At 51.0% G+C, this 13998-nt stretch overlaps 1 protein-coding gene across 32 annotated transcripts in view; it reads right to left on the bottom strand.

Moving 5' to 3' along the window:
- Window positions 1-13998, bottom strand: part of TENM4 (teneurin transmembrane protein 4) — a 2118216-nt gene that overhangs the window by 445316 nt on the left and 1658902 nt on the right. For 7 of the 32 annotated variants that reach the window (XM_051821866.2, XM_070076074.1, XM_051821879.2 and 4 more), the window contains one exon: window positions 7233-7329. The exons of the other annotated variants lie outside the window; for them this stretch is intronic. The gene's annotated coding sequence lies outside the window, so the exon portion shown is untranslated. The remainder of the gene's footprint in view (window positions 1-7232; window positions 7330-13998) is intronic. 32 annotated transcript variants of the gene reach the window in all.

Consider the following 13998-nt stretch of genomic DNA (forward strand, 5'->3'; position numbering starts at 1 on the left):
ACCCCAACTTCAGGCCATTGTCAGGGGCAGGTTTTCCCAACTGGAGAGCAGCGGGGTTGGGGCGGACACACAAAGCAGGGTGTGGGATATCTGAGTTTGGGAAACACTAGGTGGCATCTGCACTGCAGGCCTTCTCAGAGCCTTGAGGGTGCTGGGCACCCTCAGATGTACCACAGGGCAGTCGGTGCCCAGCGCTTGTCGGATCACTGGGCAAGAAAACTCTCCTCCGTAACAACAACACAACTTTTTTGTAGGGCTGATGAACCACAGACCCGTTTGTAGCACTTCATCCTAGATTGACAACACTGTGTCACATGTGCTCAACTGTCAGTCAGGGGACTCACTTTTACTCATGCTCCTGGCTCCCGCCTTCAACCAGATCTGGGTAAAAGTGGGTCTCTATGGGGCTTTGTCTTTTTTTAAATTTGAGAGGTAGAGTTACAGAGAGAGGGAGAGACAGAGAAAGCTCTTCTATCTACTGGTTCACTCCCTAAGTGGCCACAACCGCTGGAGCTGGGCTGATCCCAAGCCAGGAGCCAGGAATTTCCTCTGAGTCTCCCAAAGCAAGTGCAGGGGCCCAAGCACTTGGACCATCTTCCACTGCTTTCCCAGGCCATAGCAGAGAGCTGGATTGGAAGAGGAGCAGCTGGGACTAGAATCAGCACCCATATGGTATGCCGGTGCCACAGGTAGAGGCTTAGCCTACTATGCCACAGCGCCAACCCCAATGCAGGGTTTCTTCACAGATGGTACCAGCAGTTGCAGTTGAACAGCCTGAGAGGCCAGCATTGTGGCACAGTGGGTAAGGCCACCGCCAGAGACACTGGCATCCCATATGAGCATGGGTTCCAGTCCTGGCTGCTCCTCTCCTGAGCCAGCTCTGCTAATGCGCCTGGGAAAGCAGCAGAAAACGGCCCAGGCACTTGGGCCCCTGCCACCCATGTGGGAGACCTGGATGAAGCTTCACTCTGGCCTAGACCAAGCTATTGAGGCCATGTGGGGAGTGAACCAACAGATAGAAGACATCTCTTTCTCTGTCTTTCCCTTTTTCTTTCTGTAACTCTGCCTTTGAAATCAATCAATAAATAAATCTTAAAAAAAAAAAAAAAGACACCAAAACCAGAATCCAAGGACCACAGCAACACTCACAGCAGCGTCTGCTTGCATCTCTTATGCTGTCTCCAAGGCAACACATTTCTTTATGAATCGGGGAGATGCTTTCCTTCTCACCCCGAACATCCTCGTCAGGATGGAGAGGCCCTTGGCCGTGGCCGCTGCTCTCCTCTCCCTGCACCACCTCCTCAGCTTCCAACTCTTCTTCGGGATGGAGCTCCCAGCCCCTGCCTGGTGCTCAGCACCCTCGGCTCAAGCCCCTGGGCTTCTGCAAAATCTCTGAAGGCCTCTCTGACTCTGTCAAGGTGGGGCCAGATGCCTCTGCGCTGGTGGCCTGGCTGTTAACCCTAAGCCTCCCCTGTTTCCCTACAGTGGACATGTGGCCTGAGGAAAACTGTCCCTCGTGGTATGTGCTGTGCTGCCAAAGAGCTGGCAAGTCAGGGATGCCATCTACCTTCCTATTTTTAAAAAAATTATTTATTTGAGAGGCCGAGACAGAGAGGGTTCCCACCTACTGGTTCACTCCTCAAATGCACTCCATGACCAAGGCTAAGAGAGGGTCAAAGTGAGGAGCTGGGAGCTCAGTCCAGGTCTCCCACAGGGGCTGCAGGAACCCAACTACTTGAGCCATCACCTGCTACCTCCCAAGGCTGGCATTAGCAGGCAGCTGGAGTCAGGAGCTGGAGGCGGGTCTTGAAGCCCAGCACCAGTGTGTGGGATGCAAGTGTCTCATCCAGCAGGCCAAACACCTGCCTCTGCCCTCTTAAGTAAGATGGTTCCAGGCCTGGAGTGAGACTCAGACACAGCCATCTCAATCTACCCCATCTTTCTCTCTCTGAGAAGCACTGCCTGCCAGGGGCAGGGCTGCACCTGCCTTGTGTCTTGTACCCTCTGAGCCTGGAAGCCCCCCAAGTCCTGCGGAAGAAGCTCACTGAACAGACTCACAAATCTGTAACAACATAAAAGCACAAAGGCAGAGGGCAGCGTCCACTGTCACTTCTCAGCCGTGCAGTGCACGCTCCTCACGGTCTCCCAGAGTCTGCCACCATTGAACAGCTCTGGCGTGACTGTCATTACGCACCCACCGAAACAGGACCTGGGGCAGCGGTGTGTTCGGAGCTCTGAGGGAAGCCAGTTCAGACAGAAGATGCGGGAAGGACGAGGGGAGGAGTCCAGGCAGCTGCCGCCCAGCCCCTGTAGAGGCGGCCAGGCCCCCGACCCCACAGGTGATCCCCACGTCTGGGACTGCCTCCCTGAGATCATGGCCCCTGGCAGAGTGTGCCAGCCTGAACGCTCCCTGCCGCCCATGCCATCTGCTGTGAACACAGCCACACAAGAGTGGCCCCGCCACACCAGTGGGTTCCTCTGGGTTCCTCCTCACTCTGCTCGCAGTTTCCCTGCACCAGGTCAGAGACTCCTCAGTGACCATGGAGGGTCCATCAGCAGCTCTCGTGTTCCGATGGTGGCTCAGATTCGGAAACACAGGGGCCACCTCAAACCAGCCCATGTACACGTACATCTGGCCTTTCTCTTCACACTGCTGACCTGCGTGGCCTGCTCTCTTTTCTGTCCTACTGTATTCATTTTCAAACTTTTATGGTGGTCTGATGCAGATACAGTCGAGGGTACCTTTAGAAATACATGACTTGGTACTTTCTCACAAGTGGAAAACACTCAGATCAACACACAGAACATCACTGATCCCTTGGAAGTCCCTTCATGCTCCCTCCTATTTGCTCATGCCTGTCCCAACAGTAGCCACACCTGGACTTCTCACTGCACAAATGTGTTTCTATTTTATGGAATGTGGTCACAAAACATCTTTGTGCTTGACTCCTTTCTGCCAAGTTTAAGTTTGCAAGGACCACCAGCAGTGCTGTGTGCACTCGTTCAGGGTGAGGATGGACTACATTCTATCCACCCACTGCCCACGGCCCTGTGGCTGGTGGACACACGTATGTGTAAATCCTGGGTCTGTATCGTGGAGTGAATGGCTGGCACGAGACAGCTCAGCCCTGGCTCACATCGCCAGTTCTCTGAAATCATTACAGCGGATTAGACTTCAGCCAGTTGTCATGCGAGCCTCGGTGGGTTCACATTGTTGTCACCACCAGGGACAGCCCCTTTCCACTAAGCCATTCTGATGGGAGTGTAGCAGCATGCCTTTGTGGTCTGGACTTGCCATTCCCTGAAGAGTAACATTTGCATTTGCTATTGGCTGCTTGGATATCTTCTCTGGTGAAGGATCTGAGTCCTTTGCCCATTTGTCTAACAGGTCGTCTGTCTTCTGCTTACTAATTTATAGGAGTTTCCCCTTTCTTTCCTACTGTATATATTTAGGCTATCAGACCGTCGTTGAGTATATACAGTGCAAGTAGCTCCACTCCCTCTGTGGGTTACTGGGTCATTCGGCTGCACTTTAATAAATGAAGATCTTGAACCACCAAATTAATTTCATGAACTGCTAACGGAGCACAGCCCACAGTCTGGAAGACACTGCAATGCATGATTACGCAGTCTCCCCTGGGTCTACATACGCCCCCCCCCCCAAAAAAAAGGGGCACCCACAGCAGCGTCAGCCAGGGACAGTGTCACTGCATTGAGTCAGGAGTTGGAGAACAAAGGCGAGGATATTAGCTCTATTTAAATTCCAAATTACAAAAAAACCCACATTGGTCCACACTTAAATGACAGGTGTTTGCGTTTCTCTGGAATTTATTTTTTTAAACAGGTATTTGCTTATTTTCATTTCATTTGAAAGACATAAAGACAGGCAGAGCTCTTCTATCTGCTGCTCCTCACTTCCTGGACCCCAACCCCCAAATGTCTGTAACAGCTGGCCTGGGCCTAGCAGCTGAAGCCAGGAGCTAGGGATTCAATCCAGGCCTCTCACATGAGTGTCAGGGATCCAAGGAGCTGAGCTGCCACCTGCTGCCTCCCAGGGTTCACGTTAGCAGGAAGCTGGGATCTGGAGTGGAGCCAGGACACAAGGCCAGGCCTTCGTATGGGAGGTGGACATCCCGGGTGGCAGCTTAACCGCTGTGCCAAGCGCCTCTCCTCTGAGTTTAACATTTGCCTCAGGGTAGGCTGTGGTGCAGCAGCTTGGGCTGCCCCTTGGGATGCCCCCTCCTATATGAGGGCCGGGCCTTGTGTTCTGGCTCCACTCCTGATCCCAGCTTCCCACTGATGTGGGCCCTGGGAGGCACCCGGCAATGGCCCAGGTACTTGGTTCCTACCACTTATTTGGGAGACCCTAACGAAGTTTCTGACTCCTGGCTTCAGTCTGGCCCAGTTGCAGGCATTCGTGTGGATAGACAACCACTCACTCTATCTCTTTGTCTTTCTAAAAACAAACAAAATAACAACAACAACAAAACCTTTGAAGTAGAAACTGGTACTTATTTAGAAACATTTGCCAGCCCCACAGGGCCTCAGAGGTCAGCCTAGTGTGGGGACAGCTCTAGAATGAGCCCTCTCAGCATGGCCCACATGGCCTCTCTGGCCACCAGGGAGCCTGCACACCCAGGGAACGGCCTTGTGAAACCAAAGTCTCCTGCCCAGGTTCTCTATGTCTAGCAGGTTCAGACAGCAACCCCCAACCTCTGAGGAAGGCCTCTGGCCTCAGAAGAAGGGCTCTCCCATGTGTGTATAGTGCATTCTGTGCGGAGTAGCCCTTGCAACAGCCTTTAAACTCCAGGAAGTCAGGGACTGTGTCACCCTTGTCAGGGTGTGAGCAGGTTCACTAACCCATGGCCTGGGCTTTTCCCTTTCTAGGTGATATTCCCTAACAGCAGCTGGTCACCATGTAAAGAGTGGTCACCACACCCTAAGGACCCCTCTCTCTGTCACACACATGCACACATGTGCAGGCACACACGTATGCAGACATGTATATGCACTCACACAGATGCACACAGGCCCATGCACACACTGCTGACTTACTCAGGAGTCTGCATGGAACTCTCCTGGCTCATTATACACCCAGCATGTCTGAGTCTCACCCTCTCTTCTTGGTCCCCAAAGCAGTCCCTGACACGTGTGTATGAACACTCCATGACCACGTGGATGTGCAGACACCTCACGGTTTACAAACCTTTCACCCCTGTCTCTTATCTGAAGCTCACAACCAGCCTTCTGGGCATGCATACATGTCTGATGTTTCACAAGGGTTACGAGGCCCCCAACCTCCCTGTCCAGGACAGGGGCTGTGGCAGCAGCTGGGCTGCTGGCAGGATTGGTGTAGCTCCTCAGCCCCACTCTCAACGTTTCCTGCTTTACTTTGTACACCACAACAAACAGTTCTCCCTTGTCTTATCCAGGGCAGGAGAATTTGAACCTCACGTGCTTTCTGAGGTTGGGTTTGCATTAGCATAAGAGTTCATGAGATGTGTCCCTTCTCTACCCCTAATAAGCATGCATGCACCCTTTTGTTCTCTTTCATTTTATTTATTTGTTTGGGGGAGGGGCAATGGTGAGGGCTGGTTCAGGATGAAACAGGGAGCTGGGAAAGCAATCCAGGACTCCCACAAGGGTGGCAGGAACCACTCACTGCTCCATCACTACTGCCTCCCAGGGTGTTAGCAGGGAGCTGGCGGCAGGGCCAGAGTTAGAACTCCAACCCAGGCATTCCAGGGTTGGACGTGGGCATCTTCACCACCAGGACAAAAGCTTGTCCCATTTTTCTCTTCTTCTGAGAGGCTCTGTCACCTCCTGTCTTCCCCAGCTAAAGGTTAAGTTGCCCCATTGCTAGTTACAACAATATGAAGGCCTAGCGCTTACTGAACACTTCCTACAGACCAGAGTCTGTGTGCTCTTTGTACCTTGCCCCAGTGCATTCCTGCACACATCTCCGAACATGTATCCACCTCCTTATTTCAAAAACAGACGGACAGATGCCCAGAGATGAGAAGTGACCATCAGGGCCCACAGAGAGAGGAAGTGACAGGGTGGGGGGCTGGCCTGGGTCCCATGGAGCCCCACCATCATGATAGAGAAGCAGCAGCTCCTGTGTTCCCCATCAGCAACACCAGCATATGGAGGTGGGGGCACCTTAGGGACCGTCTCCTACAGTCTGTGCTTCTCCAAGCTTGGAGTGCCGGAGTCACTTTCCTGAGCACACAGTGAGAGAAAAACTGGGACTAGAGCCCAGGCCTGCTCCAGGGGTTGTTCTCCTTTGGGACAGTGGACACAGGAAGTGTTCTGGCTGTCCAAGCTAGTGCCTTTTTTTAAAGATTGATTTATTTTTATATTTGAAAGGCAGACACATACACATACACACACACACATATCTACTGGTTCACTCCTTATGGTTGGGCCAGGCTGAATACAGGAGCCAAGAACTCCACCTGGTTTTCCCACATGGGTGGCAGGGACCCAAGCACTTGGGCCTTCCTCCAGTGCGGTTCAGGCGCATTAGCTGGGTGCTGGATCAGAAGCACTGGATAGGAAGCCCAAAGTAGCTAAGACTTGAATCAAGCACTTGACACGGAATGTGGGTGTCCAAAGCAATGGCCTAACACATAGCACTATGACACTGGTTCCTGTTTTTCAGGAGGTATTTACTAGATTGCAAAGACGGGGCCTAGGGCAGGAACTGCTCTTGAAACCAACTTACAAGGAGTGATGGGAGCCAGACAACTAAGGAAAGATCTCAAGGAGATCTATCTTCCAAACATGTAACCACTGCTAGGCTGGTCTAACAGAGGAGAGAAAGGCGGGGCAAGCTGGGAGGAGGGTGGGGTTGCAAATCCACATCCTGGGTGAACTTGATCAAAATCCAAAATGACACGGACAGACATCACTGCAGGTTTCCAAGCCCAGGCCCGGGATCCACAGACAGTCTGCCATGGCCACCAAGTGTCCACTGTTCAGTGTCCACCCTTTCCTCTCTAGTAGGCACACTTGAAAAGGCAGGAAAACCATACCGAGAAGGCAAGTGGTAACCCTGTGCTCTGTGCTCATCATTCTTAAGGTTAGAAAAAACCCTTTATTATAAAATAAATGGAGATAAAATCTGCCTGTTAATGCACATTTAAGAGGTAGAGAAAAAAAAAAAAGCACCCACAGCATTAAGGGAAATCATGAATACACTCTGAAGTGTTAAAAAAAAATCAACTCACTTTTCTTTAAATCTTCTTAAAAGGGTCTAACAATAGTCCTTGAAATAATCCTTGAAGTATGCAATTTTAATTTGGACACATGGTAATTTCAGTCTACCTGTTGAAAGAGACAAGAGAGAAATCAGTCATTTTTGACAAGGATGCTGTTCTGACAAGTGGCAGGGAAGCCTCAGGAGCTGCGGCGGGGGTGGGGGTGTTGGGGGTGCGGTGGTGCTGCTGTGCGTGGGCAGTGCCGGCAGCAGCGTTGGCATTGGCTTTGGCCATAGTCTGGAGGCTGGGTTTTGAATATTCAGAGGGAAGGGGCAACTACGGCAGCAACTAGCACAGTGCCTGGCCCAGAGCAAATGCCCAGCGAACATCTGGCGAGGGAACAAGTGAAAGGATGGGTGAATAAATGAATGAGCTCTGCCATCAGTCTGTGATGATGGGGGGGGGGTAGTTAACCCGTGGGCTCTCTGCTTGCACCCTTGGGGACAAGTGGAGTCTTGGGACTGTTATGGGAAATAGCACAGAGAAAGCAAGCGGCACAGTGCAGAGAGTGAAGGCTTCGCAGCCTGGCTCCGTCACGCCGGAGCCAGGAGGCTTATTTATTCATGTTCACCATTGTTCTTCAATGGCGTGCTTAGCCCATTCACTCATTCCCAGCCCTTCTTCTCTAATAGAAGCATCCAAGGCCATACATTTCCCTCTAAGTGCGGCCCTGGTTGGAGTCCACAACTTCTGACATTAAATATTTCTTTCACCATTCATTTCTAAGCATTTTATAATTTCTATTATTGTTTCTTTTTGACCCATGAGTGAGTTAGGAGTCTTTTTGTAAATGTCTCTCAATAGAGGTTTTTATTTTTCTTCTTCTTCTTTAAAGGGCTCATCCTCCTGCTACTGATTTCTAACTTAATCACACTGTGGTACAGAAGGAGGTGTTTGGGATCCTGACTCTTGGCAATGGACTGGGGTGTATTCCACGGCCTAAACTGTGCCCGGGAGGTGTGAGCGTTCCACATGGGCTTAGAACCTGGCAGCCATGGGTCATCTTGGGCTGGATTTTAAATCTCATTGTACCTCCATTTCCTCATCTGTAATAGGGCACATAAACCATCCACGTTAGTCCCGCTCACTGTTTACTTAAAAATGACATTCATTGGCACAGGTGCTCTGCAGACAGAAACAAAGGGGCTGGACGAGACAGAGGGAGGTGTGCCTATAACCAAACAGCAGGGCCCTACACCCAGGAAGCATTCAGGATTTTTCAAACAATGGCCACACCTGTCATCTGGTCTTAAAAATCTGTCCCTCTGGTAGGGCGACGTGGGGACCCACAAAGAGGGGATGTGCATTAGCGGAGCAGTCAGTGCACTTACGCACTCTGTCCTCCATGCCTGCTGCCCTGGACCCTTCCTTGGCGTCCCTCTCCTCCTCCTCCTCCTCCTCCTCCTCCTCCTCGCCCCTGCCTAGTTCAGTCTTCTTTCTGTCAAATCTATCCTCATGATGCCCCACAATGCCTATGGCATTCCTTACCTACTTTATTCCAACAGATTATAAAATTCCTAATGTTTTAAAATACAGCTACAGGAAAGAAATCCAGGCAAATTCTTGGCAGGTGCACTATCTCGGATGGGCCTGGGGTTAGAGGTGGGGGCCGGCGTAGCAGCTTGGGAGGGAGCGTGGTGTCTCTATCAGACGGGGGCGTGAGTTCAGAAAGGCTTGCTGCACTTGCTGAGCTGCACATGCTCTTCGTTCCAACACCAGCCTTTCCCTTGACCTTGTCCCCTACTGCACCCTAAGTCCTTTCTGCCATCTCAGAGAGATTTCCTGAGAGAGTCGCTGCTCAGACTACCACTTCCTCCACTGCCACACTCCGTACAAGTGACCCCCCTTCCCCCGAGAATGTTCTGGTTCTGCCCATGACGATGCTGACACAGCCCCTTCCAGACACCACTGCTCGGTCTGCAGGGGGCTTCTTGGGGTCGGTTGTCAGCAGCGACCACTCTCCTGCTCAGCGTCTGCAATGCCAGTCTCTCCCGACCTTCTCTTCCTGGGATAACTTTCTTCCCAGCGTGCCTCGCCCTGAAATTTTGTGCCTTTAACGGGCACACTCACAATTAGAGCTGATCCCACAGAATAACAACCACTAACTATCAGCGATTAAGTCCATATTAAGCATGCCAATCACTGTGCCGACCGGTATTTTACTTCTTGTAATCTTTACAATAACCACTCGAAGTAGGTGTGCCCAATATTAATAGACTGTTACTAGTCCTATTTTACAGATGAGAAAGTAGGAGCTTCGAAGGGTGATGTCATTCCCCCAGGAATGCTCAACTCTGTGGCCTAACTGGAATGCAAACCACTGTAAGCTGTCTGCTTTAAAGGCTGAGAGCTCAGCCGTGCAGGCCCTGGTCCTACCGCCTGTGCCCTGGCCTCTGTGAGTCACTGCTCTGCCCCTGTGTCGTGTATTTCCTGCTTCTGCCTTGCTTCATGCAGAATGGAAGGGCTTTCTCTGCACTGGGTGCTGAGAAAATCCAAATCACTGTCCAGGACCCGGCTCCAGGGTCCCTCTTGTGACAAAGCTACTAGCAAGGCCAAGCAGCTTAGTTGCTCCCATCTCCTTGCAGTGGCAGCCTTATCATGACACCAGAACATCCGTCTACCCAGGCAAGAAGTACCCGAGGGCAAGAGAAGGGTGTTCATCACAAGTCTAAATGCCAGAGGCATCCAAGCAAAGACTGATTCCAAAGGACATTTCATGCTCACTCTTGGGGACTAGGAATCATACTACGGTCAAAATTCAAGAACGTTTGCTGGAAGTCATGGGGGCGGGGCAGGAAGGTATTCTGCTTGGCATTTGCAGATGACAGCTATGTGATCTGGCCACAGTGGTTTCCAAGGTTACTAAACCAGGTCTGGCCCATGTACCTTATCCAAAGACCACATTTTCACATCCTAGAAAGTGTTTACGCATCAGTCCCTGCTCAAATACCTCTTGGCCCTTCCAGACTCCCCAAGTGCTGCTCCCCAACAGATAGAAACAATACATCTGTGTTATTTCCTGGTATTTCATCATCCACAGCTAGGCCCGCAACTCAGACAGCTCTTCAACACACTCATTCATGCTCTACCTCTCCTGCTGCTCTCCCTGGGGGCTAGGGATTGCATTAAATTCACCTTCAATCTTTTCAGAACCACACCCAGTGCCTGGCACACAGATGTCAAAGAGTGACAGAGTGAGTAGAACTACATGATATTGGCCTTGAATGGAGAAGGCCACCCCAAACTTGTCTCAATGCAACCACCCGGCATTGTGTTATGCAAATAGCAGGTGCCACATGAACATAAAATCCTTCCAACTTCTCTCCACTCTTCAAACACTTGAAGCTTACGGAAGTAGGACAACGTGTCCCCCCCGGGCCTAAGGTTTCTCTGTGCATGGCTCACAGCCATGTTGGTGCACTAACTTGGACATCCTCTAGGAGGAACAGGGCAAGGAAAGCCCATGTTTGGACTCATTCTGGTTTTCATTGTCAGCATGCGCAAGTTGGAGCTTTGGAGACAGACAAGTTGCTGAGGCCAAGCTGCCATACCATCTCCTCTCTTTCTTCTTTTTGTTTTAAAGATTTATTTATTTTATTTGAAAGGCAGAGTTACAGAGTGGCAGAGAGAGACAGAGAGATCTTCCATCTGCTTGTTCACTCCCCAGATGGCCACAATGGCCAGAGTTGCACCAGTCTGAAGGCAGGAGCCAGGAGCTGTTTCCCAGTCTCTCATGCAGGTGCAGGGGCTCAAGGACTTGGGCCATCCTCTGCTGCTTCCCCAGGCACATTAGCAGGGAGCTGGATTGGAAGTGGAGCAACTGGGACTTGAACCCGCGCTCATATGGGATGCCAGCACTGCAGGCAGTGGCTTTTACTCACTATGCCACAGCATTGGCCCCACCCATCTCCTTTCTTTTTTTTTTTTTTTTTGACAGCAGAGTGGACAGTGAGAGAGAGAGACAGAGAAAGGTCTTCCTTTGCCATTGGTTCACCCTCCAATGGCCGCCGGGGCCGGCGCGTTGCCGCCGGCGCACCGCGCTGATCCGATGGCAGGAGCCAGGTACTTATCCTCGTCTCCCATGGGGTGCAGGGCCCAAGGACTTGGGCCATCCTCCACTGCATTCCCTGGCCACAGCAGAGAGCTGGCCTGGAAGAGGGGCAACCGGGACAGAATCCGGCGCCCTGACCGGGACTAGAACCCGGTGTGCCGGCGCCGCAAGGCGGAGGATTAACCTAGTGAGCCGGGGCGCCGGCCCATCTCCTTTCAAAGAGGAGAACCAGAGAGGGGAGAAGACTCAGGTCCCCGGACAAGAAGAGCTGTGCACATGCACTTTCCTTGTCCCCTCTTAGACTTGCAAACGAAGGCTTTAGGAAACTGAGTGCTTGGTGAAGAGCTAAAAATAACCCACCAGAAACTTCATCTAGATGTATCACGGCTGCAATTCACAGCGTCTAGAACTTCAACGCAGTATAATTAGAAAAAGGAATATGATAATTTATTTTTGGTTTAAAAACTCAGAAGAACACGACCTTCCAGAGGAATGGGAAAACAAGGGGCTGGGAGCCAGCCACGAGGTTCATGCTACTAGTACTGAGGTCCAGGGGACCTGCCACAGAGAAGGGACCACAAGCCTGAGCTCCAGGCTATAACACCAGCCCATGTCCCCCTTCCAGGGGCCACAAGGATGTACCAAGCCACCCTCTCCATGCACAGGAAAGCCCAAAGGCATTCACCCTGGAGGAAACGTGAGCCTGGGCTTTTCATCAGTGTGGAAGAAGGGCAGATACTGAGTGAAACGCACCCAAGGCTAACTCCAGGGACCGCTCTGCCCTGCAGATTCTGAGCACATTTCCAGAATGGCTTTCTTCGCATGCACCACGGCAGGGAGAAGTTTGCTGAGCTGCCTCCAAGCAGGAAATATCAAAGGATGGCGCCCAGAGAGGCGCTGTCATGCAGCTAAAGGAGGACAAGACTGGGGTCAGAGGGGCCCCATGTCCGGGCTCTGGTTCGCTCAGTGTGCCGTGAATAACAACCGCTCCAACTCCCTCCTAAAAGATGTTGACTGAGAGTAACCACCTCACAAGATTGTTATGGGGATTCTGCGAGCAAAATGCAGGAAAAGCATCTTGTAAATGAATCTTGGGGATTCTTCTTGAGTCAATAAATTTACCCAGGAATTCTTAGTGAGGAGGACCTTTTGTGATCAAAGCTCTGTATGAGGGGTCTTCAGAAAGCTCGCAGGGAACACATATTATGCAAAAAACTGTACACGGATTTCAAAAAAAGTTTTTTTGCACCAAAACCCCTTTATCTTTTGCCTCCATTTTCCCATGGACTTTTTGAAGTCCCCTTGTATCCGATGCTGTCTTTTTGAGTTCCCCTGTGTGGTGTCTGGGCAGACAGGTCTCCCAGAACATTCTGGAGACAGGGAAGAGGGACCTTGAGCTGAGTAAGGAGCAGGAGCAGCTGACATCCTCTCATGTGTCCCAGCCCACAGCAGGCAACCATCGCCTCGTTACCCATGCATGTGGAAGGTGGAGTGAAGGTGGCCAGGCAGTGTGCAAAGCAAAGCAGTGCTTCTTCCAGCTCAAAAGAGGAGAATGGGTATTTTCCAGGCATCTCTCATACACCAGGCACAATGCTGGGCCCTGGCACATGGGAGCTCCCCTCTAGACCACATGAGGTTACCCTGCCACACTGTGCCATTGCTTATACAGTGTGGGGGTCTTGGAAGCTGCTTCTTTCCTCCCTGCCTCTCCAATTAGCCCCTGAAAAGGAGTGAAACTGAACCCCCATAGTGTAAAAGCAGGATCCAGCCTCTTGTCTGTCTCTCAGTCCAAGGTGTCCTTGCCTGTCCTTTATTTAAAGGAACTCACTGAGTTCAAGGAATTATCCATCTGGTCCTACAGGGTTCTAACCACTGGACTCAAGGAGTCATTGGCTTCTTCAATAGAGAAGAACCTCCATGACTAGTATTGTTTGGAGGAGTCTCTGCAGGGGAGTTCCATGTCTGGGCACAAAGTCACTGTCTCCTGCACATACCCCCAGACCAATGGGAGCCCCCTTCAAAGGAAAGTCACGGACACCACGAAGCAGCCAGGAACTAGGACACAAGCTGATCACGTACCTCTCAGCCCCAATTTCAGTCTGTAAGAACCTTTACTCCTAACGCCTGGGGAGCCTGGGAATTAAGCCATAGCTGCCCAGCTCCCTGCTCTCTGCGCTTTGCAATAATAACACCTACTATCTTCCACCACCCCGATGTCAGTGATTGGCATTCTGTGCCTGGCAAGCAGACCCAGTTTGGGGGTTCTATAGCAGCACCTCCAACTAGTTTGGGGTGTTGCTTGGCAATAGCAAGACCTCAACTTGTACCCTCACTCTTTCTATTCTTTTTTTAAACCCAAATAGGTTGATTTTAATAAGTTCCTCTACGTACACATTTATCTGCTACTGCAAATTGAAACAGAACATCAAATTTTTCTTTGTTTTGCAATTCAAACATTTGCAAACCAGAATATCTAATTATCTGCCCCAATTATTATGCTCTAACCAAAATATCCAATGTTTTCTTTTCTTTCCTTTCCAACAAGTTACCAGGCATGTCAGTTCTGGGGGCTAGATTTCAGCTCATTGACGTCACCCCTCTAAAACGCAATGGGAATACTTGAAACTTACTGGGGCTTGGTCTCTGGGTCAAATGAAAAAGAACTAGAGTATATTAGAAGTCATT

This window comes from Oryctolagus cuniculus, chromosome 1 (assembly GCF_964237555.1).
Source record: "Oryctolagus cuniculus chromosome 1, mOryCun1.1, whole genome shotgun sequence".
NCBI classification, from domain to species: Eukaryota; Metazoa; Chordata; class Mammalia; order Lagomorpha; family Leporidae; genus Oryctolagus; species Oryctolagus cuniculus.